Source organism: Macaca thibetana, chromosome 15, assembly GCF_024542745.1.
Source record: "Macaca thibetana thibetana isolate TM-01 chromosome 15, ASM2454274v1, whole genome shotgun sequence".
Lineage (NCBI taxonomy): Eukaryota > Metazoa > Chordata > Mammalia > Primates > Cercopithecidae > Macaca > Macaca thibetana.
The window spans coordinates 8,713,625-8,732,902 of record NC_065592.1 but is presented as its reverse complement, the minus strand read 5'-3'; the positions used below and the strand labels follow the sequence as shown (position 1 = coordinate 8,732,902).

The window sequence follows — 19,278 nt, the reverse complement described above, 5'->3', positions numbered from 1 at the left end:
GACGAGGCCGGGCACCTGGCGGGACCTCTGCACGTAGTAAGTATTGCTGCCTCCTGTCCACCTCCACAGGGTCAGGGTAGGTAGTGGGCATGAGGACCATGCCATGCGCCCCCACACTCAGCCTGGACACTGGAGCTGCAGCCACAAGGACATGACTTTGCCATCTGTGGCAGGCTGAAGGATGCCCTCCACCCCCAAAGACATCCATGTCCCAATCCCTAGAACCCATGACTGTGACTATGTGGCAAAAGAGACTTTTCACGAGTAAGGATCTTGAGATGGGAGAGATTATCCTAATTTATCTGGGTGAGCCCAGTGTAATCAGAGGGGCCCTTCCAAGAGGGAGGCAGTAGAATTAGAGAAAAGATATAAAAACAGATGCAGAATTAAGAGAGGAGATGAAAGGACAGAGCAGGAGTCAGACGGGAGAGATGCTACCCTGCTGGCCTTGAAGATGAAGGAGAGATCACGGTCCAGGAAATACCAGGGGCCTTTAGAAACTGGAAAAGGGGACGAAACAAACTCTCCCCTGAGTCTCCAGACAGAACGCAGCCCTCCCGACACTTTGATTTTTGCCCTGTGAGACCCACTTCAGGCTTCGTCCACCAGAACTGTCAGAGAATGAAGTTGTGTTGTTTTAAGCCACTACGTCTGTGGTAATTTGCTATAGCAGGGATGGGGAACCAGCACGTGGCTCCACTGACTTCCTGAGCATCACTTGACTATTCTAGGACTCTTTTCCCAGGCGCATGCTTTGATTCTTCATCACAAGATCTCCCCAAAAGACCCATCAACGGACTCTTCAGTAGAAAGTGTCACTGGGCCAGGTGTGGTGGCTCACACCTGTCATCCCAGCCGGGCAGATTGCTTGAACTCAGGAGCTCGAGACCAACCTGGGCAACATGGGAGACTCTGTCTCTACAAAAAAAAAAATTTTAAATTAGCTGGGTGTGGTGGTGCTAGCCTGTAGTCCCAGCTACTCAGGAGGCTGAAGTGGGAGGATCACCTGAACCCAGGAGGCTGAGGCTGCAGTGAGCCGTGATCTCGCCACTGCACTCTAGCCTGGGTGACAGAGCAAGGCCCTGTCTCAAAAAAAGAAAGCAAGCATCAACGTTTGTTTCCTAAGATTCTTTGAATCCCTCACCTCAAAATCCTCACCTTGGCCAGATGGCTCACACCTGTAATCCCAGCACTTTGGGAGGCTGAGGGGGGGGTGGATTACCTGAGGTCAGAAGTTCGAGACCAACCTGGCCAACATGGTGAAACCCCCTCTCTACTAAAAATACAAAAATTAGCCAGGCGTGGTGGCACGCACCTGTAATCCCAGCTACTTGGGAGGCTGAGGCTGGAGAATCGCTTCAACCTGGGAGGTGGAGGTTGCAGTGAGCCAAGATTGCACCACTGCACTCCAGCCTGGGCGACTGACCGAGACTCCGTCTCAAAAAAAAATCCTCACCTTGCTGCAGCCTGTCACCTTCTCCGGGTTCTGGCAGGACCTCCACAAGGGCAGGGATTTTTTTTTTTTTTGAGATGGACTCCTGGTCTGTCACTGAGGCTGGAGTGCGATGGTGCAATCTTGGCTCACTGCAACCTCTACCTCCCAGGTTCAATCAGTTCTCCTGCCTCTGCCTCCCAAGTAGCTAGGACTACAGGTGCGCCACCACGCCCAGCTAATTTTTGTATTTTTAGTAGAGACGGAGTTTCACCATGTTGGCCAAGATGGTCTCAATCTCTTGACCTTGTGATCCACCCGCCTCGGCCTCCCAAAGTGCTGGGATTACACCACTGCACCTGGCCAAGGGCAGGGATCTTGTACAAATTTCTTGCTCACTTATTTTTGCCAACACGTTTGGCTTTGCTGTGAGGTGCCCTAGGGAAGTGGGGCAAAGGGGAAAGAGAAAAACCGGTCTCCTATGCCTACTCCACTCTTGGGCTTGACCAGGTGCTTTGGGAAAGCACCTGCCCAGAGGGACAGCTGTGTCAGTCTAACCTATGCCCCAAAGCAGCAGAGACCAAAGGGAAGATTTGCCAGAGACAGATTTAGCCACTTCCAATCCCAAAGCCAGCCCTCGGCTGTAGTTGTGTGGCCTCGGGCAGGCAGGTTCCCTCTCTGAACCAGTTTCTTCAGCTGTAAAATGCCTAAGTCACTCCCCAGTGCAGCTGTGGGAGCTAAATAATTATTAAACCCCTGGAACACGATAGGCCCTCCATTCAGTACCAGCCTCTGAGCTTCCGTTTCCTCCTGCTTAAAGGGAATAATGATCCCTACCTAGCAGGGTTGTCAGGAGGAAGACTCATAGAAAACCCTGCCCTTGCTGCTGGGGGAGGCGGGTGGGAGCAAGGTGGGAGTGGCGCCTTGCCCATTTGCTGTGTGCCAAGCAGTCCTTTATCCGAACAAAAGATGTGCTTGATAAACTGACTCCTGTGGGGAGCTGCCAGGCCAGGCTGTCCCGGCCCCACAAGATAAATGATAGGTCACCATACCGTCAGGGACAGAACATGGAAAGTACGGGATGTCCTGAGACACGTTTTATCTCTGGTTGTCGGAGGAGCTGTGCAAGCTCGCTTCTGGCTGATATTTCTGTCAGAGAAGAGAGAATGCCTGCCTCTCTTGCCCCCAGCCCGTGGGAACCCCTGCAGGCAGCTACCTTCCTTGTCAAAAAGCTCAGTTTTGAGGTTGGGGTCTGGTGGCTGTACCACCCCCCAGAATCATGGACCAGACCCAGCCCAGGAGGGGCCCTTTGGTTGTCCTCCTTAGACTAGGGAGAGTGGCTCTTCCCTGACGGTCTTCTGAAATAACAAGATAGAGGCCGGGCGCGGTGGCTCAAGCCTATAATCCCAGCACTTTGGGAGACCGAGATGGGCGGATCACGAGGTCAGGAGATTGAGACCATCCTGGCTAACATGGTGAAACCCCGTCTCTACTAAAAAAAAAATACAAAAAAAACTAGCCGGGCGTGGTGGCGGGCACCTGTAGTCCCAGCTACTTGGGAGGCTGAGGCAGGAGAATGGCGTAAACCCGGGAGGCAGAGCTTGCAGTGAACTGAGATCCGGCCACCGCACTCCAGCCTGGGTGACAGAGGGAGACTGTCTCAAAAAAAAAAAAAAAGAAATAACAAGATAGAAAGCAGAGGCTGGGAAAACCAGCTTAGGGCAAAGAACAGACAATCACTTCCTGCTACCCTGAGCCAAAAATAAGAGAGACTGTGTGGGGGAATTTGTATGACTGATGGACGTGATCTCAAGATAGGAATCTTCTCCTCACTGTCTGCTGAAACGGACCCGCTAAGCCAGGGCCTGCCAAGGAGGACAAAATCTCTGATCTTTCACCAAGAATCTCCCTGAAGCTGCCCTTGGCCAATGGAAGCTGCTGTGGTGGCTGCTGGGGGTGACAGTGATGGTGGTGTCACTTCTCTCTGAGCTTCCATTTCTTTGCCTGTAAGACGGGCTTGGTGTCCCCTGCCTTGCAGAGGGTGGGGGACAGGAGATGGTGTGTGCACGGTGCTGGGGGCTGAGGGACACTCTCTGTGGCCTGGTCCTGAGGCCCACGGGAACTACAGCAGTGTGCTCACAGCAATGAGGACAAGAGAAGCCCCTGGAAATATTTTGTATCTTGTCCTGGGTGGTGATTACCCATATGTCAAAAGTCATGAGATGGGCTGGGCCCGGTGGCTCATGCCTGTAATCCCAGTACTTTGCAAGGCTGAGGCAGGCGGATCACTTGAGGTCAGGAGTTTGAGAACAGCCTTGCCAACACAGTGAAACCCTGTCTCTACTAAAAATACAAAAATTAGCTGGGCGTGGTGGCGTGTGCCTATAATCCCAGCTACTCAAGAGGCTGAGGCAGGAAAATCACTTGAACCTGGGAGGCGGAGGTTGCACTGAGCCAGGACTGCACCACTGCACTCCAGCCCGGACGACAGAGCAAGACTCTGTCTCAAAAAGAGAAAAAAAAATCACTGAATGTATCTTCAAACCTTTTTACTTTACTATATATTTTTTGAGCCATGAAAGTGAAAGTTGTTCCTATCCCCACTCGAAACCCTGAGCAGAGGCGCTGCTCAGAGGCACTGCTCTGTTGAAAGCCATCCTGTGACTTAGTCCATCGCCCTCCTTGGCATTTCCTGAGGATCAGAAACTAAACTCTTCACGCTGGCTGATTGTCCCTAACATCAGAGGAGGCTTAGAGAGAGGAGGAAGTGGCCCCACCTTGGCTGCTGGTTCCTGACCTTTGGAGTATTGCTAGGCTTTCTGTAGCCAGTGATGGGGAAATAAATACACAGTGATTTTTATTTTTTTTATTTTATTTTTTTGAGACAGAGTTTCGCTCTTGTTGCCCAGGCTGGAGTGCAGTAGCGTGATCTCGGCTCACGGAAAACTCCGCCTCCTGGGTTCAAGTGATTCTCCTGCCTCAGCCTCCAGAGTAGCTGGGATTACAGGCATGCGCCACCACGCCCAGCTAATTTTTGTATTTTTAGTAGAGATGGGGTTTCACCATGTTGGTCAGGCTGGTGTCAAACTCCTGACCTCAGGTGATCCACCTGCCTCTGACTCAGCTCAACCTAGAAATCTAGGATTTTTCATTTTTACTTAAAAAAAAAAAAGTCAAATCACTTCCTTCCTTTTCAGCAAATACCACAGTGGCTCCCAATCTTACTCAGAGTAAAGCTATCTGGGACGGGCACAGTGGCTCACTCCTGTAATCCCAGCACTTTGGGAGGCCGAGGTAAGAGGATCATGAGGTCAAGAGATTGAGACCATCCTGGCTAACATGGTGAAACTCTGTCTCTACTAAAAATATAAAAAATTAGCTGGGTGTGGTGGCGCCAGCCTGTAGTCCCAGCTACTTGGGAGGCTAAGGCAGGAAAATCTCTTGAACCTGGGAGGCGGAGGTTGCAGTGAGCTGAGATCACGCCACTGCACTCCAGCCTGGCGACAGAGTGAGACTCCACCGTCTCTAAATAAATAAATAAATAAATAAATAAATAAATAAATAAAAGCCAACGTCTGGACAACATCTCATGGTCCTGTCCTGTCTGCTCCCCATTTCTCTTGGAACTACTATTTTCTTCTGCCCTCCTTACTCAGCCCAGCCACACTGCCTTCTGTCCTGGTCTCGAATCTGTCAGACACAGTCCTGCCTCTGGGCCCTTGCTATGGCGGATCTCTCTGCCTGGAATTCTCCCCTAGGTTTCCATGAGGCTGACATCTCATCTCCTTCAAACTGTGGTTTGAATCTTACCTTCTCCATAAGGCTCACCCTGGCCACCTTATCTGTTCTGCAGTCTGCCCTGCCTTCCCCATTCCTGAGGCCACTTCCTTGCCTCTACTTTTCTTTCCATAGCGTATATCACCTGATAACACACTATCTAACTTTTTTTTTTTGAGATGGAGTCTTGCTCTGTCGCTCAGGCTGGAGTACAGTGGCGCGATCATCTAGGTTCACTGCAACCTCTGCCTCCTGGGGTCAAGCGATTCTCCTGCCTCAGCCTCCTAAGTAGCACCCACCACCATACCCTAGTTTTCTTTCTTTCCTTCTTTTCTTCCTTCCTTCCTTCTTTCCTTCCTTCCTTCTTTCCTGGTCTTTCTTCAGTCTTGGTCTGTCACCCAGGCTGGAGTACGGTGGCCTGATCTTAACTCACTGCAACCTCCGCCTTCTGGGTTTAAGTGATTCTCCTGCCTCAGCCTCCCAAGTAGTTGGGATTACAGGCACGCACCACCATGCCCAGCTAATTTTGTATTTTTTAGTAGAGACGGAGTTTCACCATATTGGCCAGGTTGGTCTCGAACTCCTGACATCAGGTGATCCACCTGCCTCGGCCTCCCAAAACGCTGAGATTACAGGTGTGAACCACCGTGCCTGGCCATGCCCGGCTAATTTTTGTACTTTTTAGTAGAGACGGGCTTTCACCATGTTGGTCAGGCTGGTCTTAAACTCCTGACCTCCGGTGATCTGCCTGCCTTGACCTCACAAAGTGCTGGGATTACAGGCATGAGCCACCACGCCCAGCCTCACACCATCTAACTTATTATCCCTACTGCCTAACATCTGTCCTCCTGAGGCAGGGCTCTTGGTTCATCAATGAACTACAGGTACCAGTATCGTGCCTGATATACAGCCACAACCACAATTTGTTAAATTGAACTAAGCTAATAATTTGTTTTGGATTTCTCTCCCGTATAAACAAAAAAGTCTACACTGAAATGAGTGAAAACCTCCACTTCTCTTCCAAGAGCTTGGCTCTGCGTCCTGAAGCTTGGCCCTGGGTCCTGACTCCTGCCCGCCTGCTTCCCAGAACACTCCGGGGGGGCTTGGCTGCCTGTCTTCTGATGGGGAGAGAGCCAGAGAGGGCCTGTGTGTCTCCAAGAGGGGCTGGGTGCTGGGCAGCTGGTCCCCAAGAGGGGCTGGGTGCTGGGCAGGCTGGTCCCCAAGAGGGACTGGGTGCTGGGCCGGCTGGTCCCCGAGAGGGGCTGGGTGCTGGGCCGGCTGGTCCCCGAGAGGGGCTGGGTGCTGGGCAGGCTGGTCCCCGAGAGGGGCTGGGTGCTGGGCAGGCTGGTCCCCGGAGGGGCTGGGTGCTGGGCCGGCTGGTCCCCGGGAGGGGCTGGGTGCTGGGCAGGCTGGTCTCCGAGAGGGACTGGGTGCTGGGCAGGCTGGGATTGGAACAAGGCCACTGAGGCATTACCCCAACACACCCACCTTTGGTAACCATTCCGTTTGGACGGGAAAAGACCGTGCATTTTATTATTTTTTTTTTTTTTTTTATTTATTTATTTATTTTTTTTTTTGAGACAGAGTCTCGCTCTGTCGCCAAGGTTGGAGTGCAGTGGCCGGATCTCGGCTCACTGCAAGCTCTGCCTCCCGGGTTCCCGCCATTCTCCTGCCTCAGCCTCCCGAGTAGCTGGGACTACAGGCGCCCGCCACCTCACCCGGCTAGTTTTTTGTATTTTTTAGTAGAGACGGGGTTTCACCGTGTTAGCCAGGATGGTCTTGATCTCCTGACCTCGTGATCCGCCCGTCTCGGCCTCCCAAAGTGCTGGGATTACAGGCTTGAGCCACCGCGCCCGGCCGACCGTGCATTTTAAATTTAGTTTGCACGTTGACACACGAACACCCATCCAGGAGTGAAGCACACAGCAGCTGATATTTATTGACAAGTATGGGTGGTCAGGCCTAGAAGCTCCCTGTTAGGGAACCTCTAATTGGGAGCTGCCTGCCTGGCTGCCAAGCCCAGCCCGGCCCCTGGAGTTCATTCCTGAGATAGCCAAGATGGCTTTCAGGGGTGATGCCACCCTGCTTAAGGACAGCAGTCAGATGGGTGATGGCCACAGGGTCACTGGGCATTGTCCTCTCACTCGACACTGGGCTAATCACAGAGGTCATCAGATTTCAGGGAGGAATGCTTAGGAGGCCGTTTTAGAGATGTGGAGCCTGAGTCCTGAGTTAGAGGTTGTCCTTAACCTGACCCCAGAGCTGGCCTTTGGTAGTGGAGGACGTTCTCGTCACACAGCCAGCCCTGTTCTAGCTGTGGGGCTGTGGGCTCGTGCCCACCTGGTAAGCTCTCAAGAGACAGCTAACTTTACTACTCAGCCTTTCTTTCTTTCTTTTTTTTTTTGAGAGAGAGTCTCACTCTGTCGCCCAGGCTGGAGTGCAGTGGTGTGATCTCAGCTCACTGCAAGCTCCGCCTCCCGGGTTCATGTTGTTCTCCTGCCTCAGCTTCCCGAGTAGCTGGGACTACAGGCGCCCACCACCACACCCAGCTAATTTTTTTTTTTTTTTTTTTGAGACAGAGTCTGGCTCTGTCGCCCAGGCTGGAGTGCAGTGGCGCGCTCTCCGCTCACTGCAAGCTCCACCGTCTCCTCGGTTAATGCCATTCTCCTGCCTCAGCCTCCCTAGAGGCTGGGATTACAGGTGCCCTCCATAATTTTGTGTATTTTTAGTAGAGACGGGGTTTCACCATGTTAGCCAGGATGGTCTCGATCTCCTGACCTTGTGATCTGCCCGCCTCGGCCTCCCAAAGTGCTGGGATTACAGGCGTGAGCCACCGCACCTGGCCTACTACCCAGCCTTCCATATGCAATTTCAGGGTTCCTCCGTTCTCTAACTTTGTGCTTCCCTGAGTCAGGAAACTGAAAGTGAGCTCTTCCCCTCTTAGAAATGTGGAAAAGCAGGACTGCTCCAGTGATAAGAAAATTCCAGTGGTCAGAAAAGATTGGAGGGCTAGGCATGGTGGCTCACACCTGTCATTCCAACACTTTGGGAGGCCAGGGCAGGAGGGTCGCTTGAGTGCGGAAGTGTGAGACCAGCCTGGGTAACACAGTGAGACCCTGTCTCTACAAAAAAACAAAAACAAAAAATAGCCAGCCATGGTGGTGCACCTGTAGTCCCAGCTACACTTGACCCCGGGTGTTCAAGGCTGTAATGAGCCATCCGTGATTCTGCCACTGCCTGGGTGAAAGAGTGAGACTCTGTCTCAAAAACAAACAAACAAACAAACAAAAACAAAACAAAACAAAATGGGCCGGATGCGGTGGCTCACGCCTGAAATCCCAGCACTTTGGGAGGCCGAGGCAGGCAGATCACGAGGTCAGGAGTTCAAGACCAGCCTGGCCAACATGGTGAAACCCCGTCTCTACTAAAAATACAAAAAAAAATTAGCCAGGCATGGTGGCAGGTGCCTGTAATTCCAGCTACTCGGGAGGCTGAGGCAGGAGAATCACTTGAACCCGGAAGGCAGAGGTTGCAGTGAACTGAGCTCACACCATTGCACTCCAGCCTGGGTGACAAGAATGAAATTCTGTATTCAAAACAAAACAAAACAAAACAAAACAAAACAAAACCGGAAAGGAAAGAAAAGACTGGGTATCCATGCAATGGAATATTACTCAGCCATAAAAAGAAATGAAATCCTGACTCATGCTGTGACGTGGATGAACCTGATGTGAAGGGAGAGTAGCCAGACATAAAAGGTCACTTTTTTTTTTTGAGATGGAGCCTCACTCTGTTGCCCAGGCTGGACTGCAGTGGCACCACCTCAGCTCACTGCAACCTCCACTTCCCGGGTTCAAGCGATTCTCCTGCCTCAGCCTGGAGTAACTGGGACTACAGGTGCACAGTCACATGTTTTGTGATGATTCCACATATATAAAATGTCCAGAATGGGCAAATCTATATATACAGAGAAAGCAGATTTGTGGTTGCCAGGGGGTAGGCAGGGTGGGGAAATGGGAGTGACTACGTCATGCGTATAAAGTTTTCTTCTGGGATGATGAAAATGTTCTGGAAATGGATGGTAAAGATGGTTGCAAAATATTGTGACTGTACCAATGACACGGAATTGCACACTTGAAGATGGTTAGTTTTACGGTAAGAAAAAAGTAAAACTAAGCTAAGCTTCTGTCTTGTTCGTGGCTGAATTTACAGTGCCTAGCACAGTGTGCGCCCAGAGTTGTGCTTGGTAAATATTTGTGGAAAGGCAGACGGCCTGAACGTGTGCGCTAAATGCGGGGGAATTCCTGGAGCCGATTGTGGTGCCGTGCCCTCCTTCTGTCTCTGGAGAGACAAACACACTTGTGACTGCCTGAGCTCTGACCACGGTCCAGCAGCCCCTGACGGAATCCATCTGCTGCTCCTTGGACTCTGGGCCTCTGATCCCAATGCTGATGTGCAGGGCTGTGGACACACAAGGAGCATTTCCTGGCTGCAGCTCCGGGACAGGACCCAACTCCCAGGAGAGGCAGATGGGGGAGGAGGAAAAGGAGAAATGTTTGTCTCAGCACAAACCACTTCCATTTCCAGGGAAGCTGCTGTCACCCTGAGTGTGGCTCGAGGCAGAGGCTCTGGAGTCAGAGGGAGCCACAACCCTCCCATGCCCGACTGTCCATGCATTAACTAGGCACATACACTCTCATGCTCACACGCACACGGCCCATGGATGCCAGTTTCCACGGGTTGCAGAGGAGATGGGCAATTCCTGTGTGCAGGTCTCAGACACATCAGGGACCCATTTCCTAGGAGCCCTGTGGGGAGCTCTGCCTTCCTCGGATTGGATTCCACCAGTGATTAGCTCCCGGGAAGTTGGCTGGAGTTTTCAAACCACTCCCACTTTCTGAGTAGTCTCCAAGCCCCAAAACAACCTCCATTCCGCAAGAAGTACCACCCCTTTCCCTGAGGGCCTTTCTCACGGGACAGCACTTTATGACTGGTTTGTGTTTTTTTCTGTTTTTGTTTTTGTTGTTTATTTATTTATTTATTTATTTATTTATTTACTTTTGAGATGGAGTCTTGCTCTGTTGCCCTGGCTGGAGGCTGGAGTGCAGTGGCACAATCTTGGCTCAGGTTCAAGCACTTCTCCTCCCTCAGCCTCCCGAGTAGCTGGGATTACAGGTGTGCACCACCATGCCAGGCTAATGTTTTTGCATGTTTAGTAGAGACGCGGTTTCACCATGTTGGCCAGGCTGGTCTTGAACTCCTGACCGCAAGTGATCCGCCCACCTCGGCCTCCCAAAGTGCTGCGATTACAGGAGTGAGTCATCACGCCTGACCAACTGGTTTTTACTAATCATCCAAATATGCCAGATGCTGCAATTGTCAAGAGGGAAATGTGTGCGTCTTCTTTCACTTCTGATACGAGAGCCATCTCTGCAACTTCCTGAGTTTCATCTCAGCTGCAACTTTGCCAGGCACCGGGAACTCATTATAGTAATAGTAATAACAACAGCAAATGGCTGGGCGTGGTGGCTCATGCCTGTAACCCCAGCACTTTGGGAGGCCAAAGCAGGCGGATTGCCTGAGGTCAGGAGTTCGAGACCAACCTGGCTAACGTGGCGAAACCCCCATCTCTATTAAAAATACAAAAATTAGCTGGGCATGGTGGCAGGTGCCTGTAATCCCAGTTACTTGGGAGTCTGAGGCAGGAGAATCGCTTGAACCTGGGAGGCGGAGATTGCAGTGAGCCACGATTGCACCATAGCACTCCAGCCTGGGCGACAAGAGTGAAACTTTGTTAAAACAAAACAAAACAAAACAAACAACCAAAAAAAAAAAAAAAAAATCAGCAAACAATGGTGTCATTTGTTAGGCACCTCCTAATGGTCAAACACCCTTTAGGTGCCATATATATATATATATATATATATATTTTTTTTTTTTTTTTTTTTTTTTTTTTGAGGTGGAGTCTTGCTCTGTCACCCAGGCTGGAGTGCAGTGGTGCTATCTCAGCTCATTGCAACCTCTGCCTCCCAGGTTCAAGCAATTCTCCTGCCTCAGCCCCCTCAGTAGCTGGGATTACAGGCGCCTACCACTACACTGGCTGATTTTTGCATTTTTAGTAGAGATGGGGTCTCACCATGTTGGCCAAGCTGGTCCCGAACACCTGACCTCAGGTGATCCACCCGCTTCGGCCTCCCAAAGTGCTGGGATTACAGGCGTGAGCCACCGCGCCCAGCCAGGTGCTTTCTATTTTATACCAGCATCATCACCCTGTACTGTGCAGCATTATCAGGCCCCTGTTACAGAGGGAGATAAAGGATCAAGTCAGTGAATGACCTTATCTAAGATAACAGATCTGGACAGAGATGTGGCTGGCTCCAGCCAGAGCCCATTATCTTGAACCCCAGCCAGAGCTGAGAGAGCTGAGGTTTGAGTTCAGGCTAGCTGTTCCCTTCTTGCACAACTTTCCTTGTTCAAAATTCTTCAAGATTCTTTCTTTATAGTGAGCTGGATCTGCCTTTTAGGGCCACACATGTACACACACACACACACACACACACTCACACACACGCTCGCTTTTCCTCTCCACTGCCCTTCAGAAATTGAAGGACATCACCCAGTTCACCCCAAATCTTGTCTTCCAGGCAAAACAAGCGCTGCCCCGTGAGCTCATCCTTGCATCTCAGGTTTTCCAGCCCCTGTAACCACCAGTTGGTTGCAGTTTGTAAAGGTCCTTCTTAGACGGGCCTTATCCCATGTGCTGCTGACTCAGCTCAGACTATCGGGAACCTCCATCCTTCGCGGGGCCCCCCTCACTGCTATAAGCACAGGAAGAATTGTGACTCCGAGCAGGTCTGGCCACATCATTTGTGAAGTCCAGTGCAAAATGAAAATGCAAAGCCGCTTGTTCAAAAATTATTAAGAATTTCAAGACAGCGACAGAAAACATTAAAGCAAGCCTTGGGGGGTCCTTCTTCACGCAGGGCCCTGTGTGACTGCAGGAAGCCGGCCCAGGTTTCAAGCTCAGGATGACTCAACATAGGGCCAGTAAGGAAGGCACGTCCTAATCAAAACCCACACAAGGATAACATCAGAGATAGCTGAAGACACAATCAGCTTGATAGGGCCTCTCATGATATAGTGAATGCCAACATGTTATTATGAATAATAACATGAGCAGTAAATAGCAGCTAGCATTCTTTTGTGTTTCACCCCAGCCAAGCAACATACAATTTTTTTTTTTTTTTCCTGAGACAAAATCTAGCTCTGTCATCCAGGCTGGAGTGCAGTAGCGAAATCTCAGCTCACTGCAGCCACCGCCTCCAGGGTTCAAGCAATTCTCATGCCTCAGTCTCCCAAGTAGCTGGGATTACAGGCACCCACACCACACCCATATAATTTTGGCATTTTTAGTTTTTTTTTTTTTTTTTTGAGACAGAGTGGCTTGGGCCAGGCTGGAGTGCAAACTCCTGGCCTTATCTCGGTCACTGCAAGCTGCCTCCCGGCCACGGTCTCCCAAAGTAGCTGGGATACAGGCATGAGCCATCAGGCCTGGATGGCAATTTTTTTTTTTTTTTTTTTTTTTTTTTGACGGGTCTCACCTGTTAGCCAGGATGGAGTGCAGTCGATCTCAGCTCACTGCAAGCTCCGTGATTCACGCCATTCCGCCTCGGCCTCAGCCAAAGTAGCTGGGATTACAGGCTTGAGCCACGCCACCTCGCCCGGCTATTTTTTTGTATTTTTAGTAGAGATGGGGTTTCGTCGTGTTGGCCAGGATGGTCTCAAACTCCTGGCCTTAAGGTATCTGCCTGCCTCGGTCTCCCAAAGTGCTAGGATTACAGGCATGAGCCATCAGGCCCGGACGCAATTTTTTTTTTTTTTTTTTTTTTTTGAGACAGAGTCTCACTCTCTCGCCAGGCTAGAATGCAGTGGCGTGATTGCGGCTGACTGCAAGCTCTGCCTTCCAGGTTCATGTGATTCTCCTGCCTCAGCCTCCCGAGTAGCTGAGACTACAGGCATGTGCCACTATGCCCAGTTAATTTTTGTATTTTTAGTAGAGACAGGTTTCACCATGTTGGGCAGGCTGGTCTCGAACTCCTGACCTCGTGGTCCTCCCGCCTCGGCCTCCCAAAGTTCTGGGATTACAGGAATGAGTTACTGCGCCTGGCCTGTTTTTTAATTTTTAAACTTTTTTCTTAAAAATGAAGACACAAACACACATGTTAGCCTGGGCCTACACGGGGCAGAATCACCAATATCACTGTCTTCCACCTCCACATCTTGTCCCACTGGAAGGCCTTCAGGGGCAACAACATGCATGGAACTGTCATCTCCTATGATGACAATGTTTCTTCTGGAAACCTCCCTGAAGGACCTAATTGAAGTTGTTTTACAGTTATCCTTTTTTTTTTTTCCCTGAGACAACGCTGTCACGCAGTCTGGAGTGCAGTGCTGGGATCGTGGCACACTGCAGCCTCAACTCCTGGGCTCAATTGATCCTCCTGCCTTGGCCTCCCAAAGTGCATAAGCCACTATGCCAAGTTTTTTTTTTTTTTTTTTTTTAAATAAACCTTATAGTGGGCCGGGCGCGGTGGCTCAAGCCTGTAATCCCAGCACTTTGGGAGGCCGAGACGGGCGGATCACGACGTCAGGAGATCGAGACCATCCTGGCTAACACAGTGAAACCCTGTCTCTGCTAAAAAATACAAAAAACTAGCCGGGCGCGGTGGCGGGCACCTGTAGTCCCAACTACTCGGGAGGCTGAGGCAGGAGAATGGCGTGAACCCGGGAGGCGGAGCTTGCAGTGAGCTGAGATCCAGCCACTGCACTCCAGCCTGGGCGGCAGAGCCAGACTCTGTCTCAAAAAATAAATAAATAAATAAATAAATAAACCTTATAGTGGTACAATGGCTAAGACATCCCTAGGTGATAGGAATTCTTCAGGTCCATTATAATCTATGGGATCACCACTGTATATGCAGTCAGCTGTTAACCAAAATGCCATCATGAGGCACATGACCATAAATATATCCTTTTATATAAAAACAGGAACCAGACATGGCAGCCCACATCTATAATCCCAGCACTTTGGGAGGCTGAGGGAGGAGGATTGCTAAAGACCAGGAGTTCAAGACCAGCCTGGGCAACATAATGAGACCTCATTTCTAAAATCAAATTTTTTAAAATTAGCCAGGCGTGGTGGCTCACACCTGTGTTCCCGGCTACTCAGGAAGCTGAGATGGGAGGATCACTTGAGCCCAGAAGGTTGAGGCTGCAGTGCAGCAGTGATTGCACTGCAGGGAAATGGGTGACAGCATTTCCCTGTCTCAGGGAAATGCAGATCGATTAGATAGATAGATAGACAGACAGACAGACAGACAGACAGACAGACAGACAGACAGACAGATAGATAGATAGATAGATAGATATAGATAGATAGATAGATGTACTATGCCATATAATTGGCTCATGTGATTATGGCGGCTGAGAAGTACCATTAACTGCTGTCTGCACGCTGGAGACCCAGGAGAGCTGGTGGTGCAGTTCAGAGTCCAGAGGCCTGAGAACCAGGAAGCCAGTGGTATAAATTTTAGTCCAAGGGCAGAAGATGAGAGGAGATGTCTCAGCTCAAGCAGGCAGGCAAGAAAAAAGGGGCAAATTCCTTCTTCCTCTGCCTTATTATTATTATTATTATTATTATTATTTGAGACAGAATCTCACTCTGTCTCCCAGGCTGGACTGCCCTGGTGCAATCTCAGCTCACTGCAACCTCCACCTCCCAGGTTCAAGTGATTCTCCTGCCTCAGCCTCCTGAGTAGCTGGGATTACAGGCGCCCTTCGCCATGCCCGGCTAGTTTTTGTATTTTATTTATTTATTGTATTTTTTTTTTAATGTATCTTTTTTGAGACAAAGTTTCACTCTGTAGCCCAAGTTGGAGTGCAGTGGTGCGGTCTCTGCTCACTGCAAGCTCTGCCTCCCCGGCTCAAGCAATTCTTGTGCCTCAGCCTCCTGAGCAGCTGGCACTACAAGCGTGCACCATCACATCTGGCTAATTTTTTTTGTATTTTAGTAGAGACAGGGTTTCACCATGTTGGCAAGGCTGGTCTTGAACTTCTGACCTCAAGTGATCCACCTGCCTCAGCTTCCCAAAGTGCTGGGATTACAGGCATGAGCCACCGCACCCAACCTGCGTTTTGTTTTATTCAAGCCCGTAACAGATTAGACGATGCCCACCGCCACTGGGGAGCGCACTCTATTGTGTCTGTGGATTCACATGCCAGTCACAGCCTCACAGACATACCCAGAGACAATGTGTAATCTGGGCACCTTTGGCCAGTGAAACTGACCCAAAAGACTAACCGTTACAAGTTCACCCCTTGCCAACTAGGTACCCCGTAGACATTTCCTAAACCGTACTTAATCTCCAAGTAAAGACAAAGCAAAGTCATAATTCCACCTAACACGATGCAACTCTCCTGCATACACCAAAACCACACACATCCCTTCCCCAGAAGAGGAGGTAAGAAGAAGAGAAAAGTGGCCGGGCGCGGTGGCTCAAGCCTGTAATCCCTGCACTTTGGGAGGCCGAGACGGGCGGATCACAAGGTCAGGAGATCGAGACCATCCTGGTTAACACGGTGAAACCCCGTCTCTACTAAAAAATACAAAAAACTAGCCAGGTGCGGTGGCGGGCGCCTGTAGTCCCGGCTACACGGGAGGCTGAGGCAGGAGAATGGCGTAAACCCGGGAGGCGGAGCTTGCGGTGAGCTGAGATCCGGCCACTGCACTCCAGCCTGGGCGGCAGAGCGAAACTCCGTCTCAAAAAAAAAAAAAAAAAAAAAAAAGAAGAAGAAGAGAAAAGTGATGTTTACGCTTCTCCTTGACATCCCATAGCTTAAATACTATGATACATCTTACGTTACATGATAAGAGAGTAAGAGAGGAAAGGAAACAAAGATATATATATACACACACACACACAGACACACATGCATAGAAAAATAAGGAGGAGAAACTAATGACAATCACAGTCTCTGTTTCTGTGGCTGATCACGTGGTTATAGCTGGTATTTATAATCACCTTCTTCCACTACTGGGTCTGTACAGCCTTTGCCTTCAGCAAGCACCTCAGCGGTCATGTTTTGGGGTGTTTTTTGTCACCCAAGCTGGAGGGCAGTGGTACGATTTTGGCTCAATTCAGCCTCGACTTCCTGGGCTCAAGTGATCCTGCCACCTCAGTCTGCCAAGTAGCTGGGACCACAGGCACGCAGTTTTTGTATTTTTGGTAGAGGTGGGGTTTCGCCATGTTGGCCAGGCTGGTCTCAAACTCCTGACCTCGTGTGATGCACCCGCCTCAGCCCCCAAACTGCTGGAATTTCAGGCGTGAGCCACCACGCCCAGCCAAGTCGTGGTTCTTTATCTGGGTGGAGTGACCCAAACCTTCATTCCTGAAGAGTCTGGGCCATTCATAGTCTGATCTAGATTTGGTTATTGTCATTTTCCACAGGACATGGTGATACTAAGAGGTGGCTTAAGGAGGCCAGGCGCAGTGACTCATGCCCGTAATCCCGGCACTTTGGGAGGCCAAGGCGGGCGGATCATGAGGTCAGGAGTTCGAGACCATCCTGGCTAACACTGTGAAAGCCTGTCTCTACTAAAACTACAAAATATTAGCCGGGCGTGGTGGTGGGCGCCTGTAGTCCCAGTTAGAGGCAGGAGAATGGCGTGAACCCGGGAGGCGGAGCTTGCAGTGAGCCGAGATGGCGCCACTGCACTCCAGCCTGGGCAAAAGAGTGAGACTCTGTCTCAAAAAAAAAAAAAAAAAAAAAAAGAAAAGAAAAGTGCACAACTAGGTACACTGCTCAAGTTTCCGCCCGCTGGGAGGATTGCTCTTCCCCACTGTCCCTCAGGGGTGTCCCTGAGGGGAGCTACAGTGCTGCGGTTGTCCACCTCCAGAGGATGCCCACATATCCTGAGGAATCATTCGTAAACCAGGCCTGAGTCTCCTCTTCCTCGGCCACCTGATAGCAGGGAACTCCCTGTGAGCCGTGGATGCTTGAAGAGAGAAGGCAGGGTGGCAGGAGAGGGGACGCTTAGCATTTGGGCCACTTCATGTCACTTACTTGTGCCTTCAGGGCCTGCTCTGGCCTGGCCGTGTGTCTACTGCTTCTGCATGATGATGGGGTGCTGCTGTGCACACCCAACTTTATGGCTTGGTGGTCAAATTGCACCCAGTTTATGATGAGAAGCTCACGTCACGTGGTAATTTGGTTGTCCATGGTTAGGTGTTCAGTCTCTACTAAGGCCCTGTTCTGAACCTTACCCAAACTAGTAGTTTTTTAGGTCACTGGGTAAATGGGCTGGAGTAACTAACACACCCAGATAAGGAATATGTGGCCTCCACAATCCAAGGATGCCCACTGGACATTGTGCCTCTTTTTTGCTCGTAGGAGAGGCCAAGCAACAATTTATCTTTCACCTTAAAAGAGATAGCTGGACAGGCCCCACACCGCTGGACTCCTAGAAATTTCACTGATATAGAACTCCTCTGAATTTTACTCATATTTATTTCTAACCTTGACATGCAAATGTCTTACCAACAAGTCTAGATTATCTTTTTTTTTTTTTTTTTTTTGAGATGGAATCTCGCTCTGTCATCCAAGCAGGAGTGCTGCGGCGCGATCTCGGCTCACCGCAACCTCTGACTCCCAGGTTCAAGCAATTCTCCTGCCTCAGCCTCCCGAGTAGCTGGGACTATAGGAGTGTGCCACCACACCCAGCTAATTTGTTTTGTTTTGTTTTTGTTTGTTGGTTTTTTTCCGAGACGGAATCTCGCTCTGTTGCCAGGCTGGAGTGCAATGGCGTGATCTCGGCTCACTGCAAGCTCTGCCTCCCGGGTTCAAACAATTCTCCTGCCTCAGCCTCCCAAGTAGCTGGGACTACAGGCACGAGCCACCACGCCCAGCTAATTTTTGTATTTTCATTAGAGACAGGGTTTCACCCTGTTGGCCAGGCTGGTCTCAAACTCCTGACCTCAGGTGATCCACCTGCTTCGGCCTCCCAAAGTGCTGGGATTACAGGTGTGAGCCACTGCGCCCAACCTAGAGTACTTATTGCTACCAATACTTCTTGCTCACGATGTCCAATCAGAATAGTGTCATCAGGTTGGGCTGGTACCAGCAGCTGCAATTGGAGTTATCACCTGTTTAAGTGTATCATAATCCACTGTCATTCTCCAAGATCCTTCTGTTTTCTGCACAGGACAAATAAGAGGGTTGAACGGGGATGCGGGAGAATCTTCAACCCTGCATCTTTCCTGTCCTTGATGGTGGCATTCATCGCTGCAGTCCATCCAGGAATAAAGTGCTGTCTCTGATTTCCTAGGTAGAGGCAGTTCTCATGGCTTCCACTCAACTTTTCCCACCATCAGGAAATTAGTGTGGGATTCTGCCAGCTACTCGTATGTCTGTTCCAATTATGCACCTGGAGCTGGGAAAATAGCCGCAGGATGGGCTCGGGGACCCACTGGATCCACTGGACCCACTGTGAGAAGGAACTGAGTGAAAACCCGTGGGTCACGTGACCATCAGAAGCCCCTGCTTTGACTAGAGGGCCACAGTGACAGGTGAGGTCTCCTGGTGTCAGTATCAGTTCAGAGCCAGCATCCAGTAGTCCCTGAGATATCTGATTATTTCCTTTCCCAGTGCAGTTACCCTGGTAAAGGTCTCTTTGGGGGAAGGTTGGGAGAAAGATTGAGAGTATAAATTTTCAGTAGCATACCAAAGTCCTTCGCCAAGGGGACCTGGCCTCCTCTTCATTCAAGAGGTCCTGGGTCTATAAACTGTCTCAAGTGTGAGAATTCACGGAGGGGCCATGACTCTTTTTGTTTTTTTTGAGATGGAGCCTCGTTCCCGTCACGCAGACTGGAGTGCACTGGCATGATCTCGGCTCACTGCAACTTCTGCCTCCCGGGTTCAAGCGATTCTCCTGCCTCAGCCTCCTGAGTAGCTGAGACTACAGGCACTCACCGCCATGCCTGGCTAATTTTTTGTATTTTAGTGAAGACGGG

General features: G+C 50.4%; 1 protein-coding gene across 1 annotated transcript in view; it reads right to left on the bottom strand.

Moving 5' to 3' along the window:
- ASB6 (ankyrin repeat and SOCS box containing 6) overlaps nt 1–19,278 on the bottom strand; it is a 204,464-nt gene that overhangs the window by 119,907 nt on the left and 65,279 nt on the right. The gene's annotated exons all lie outside the window — the stretch shown is intronic.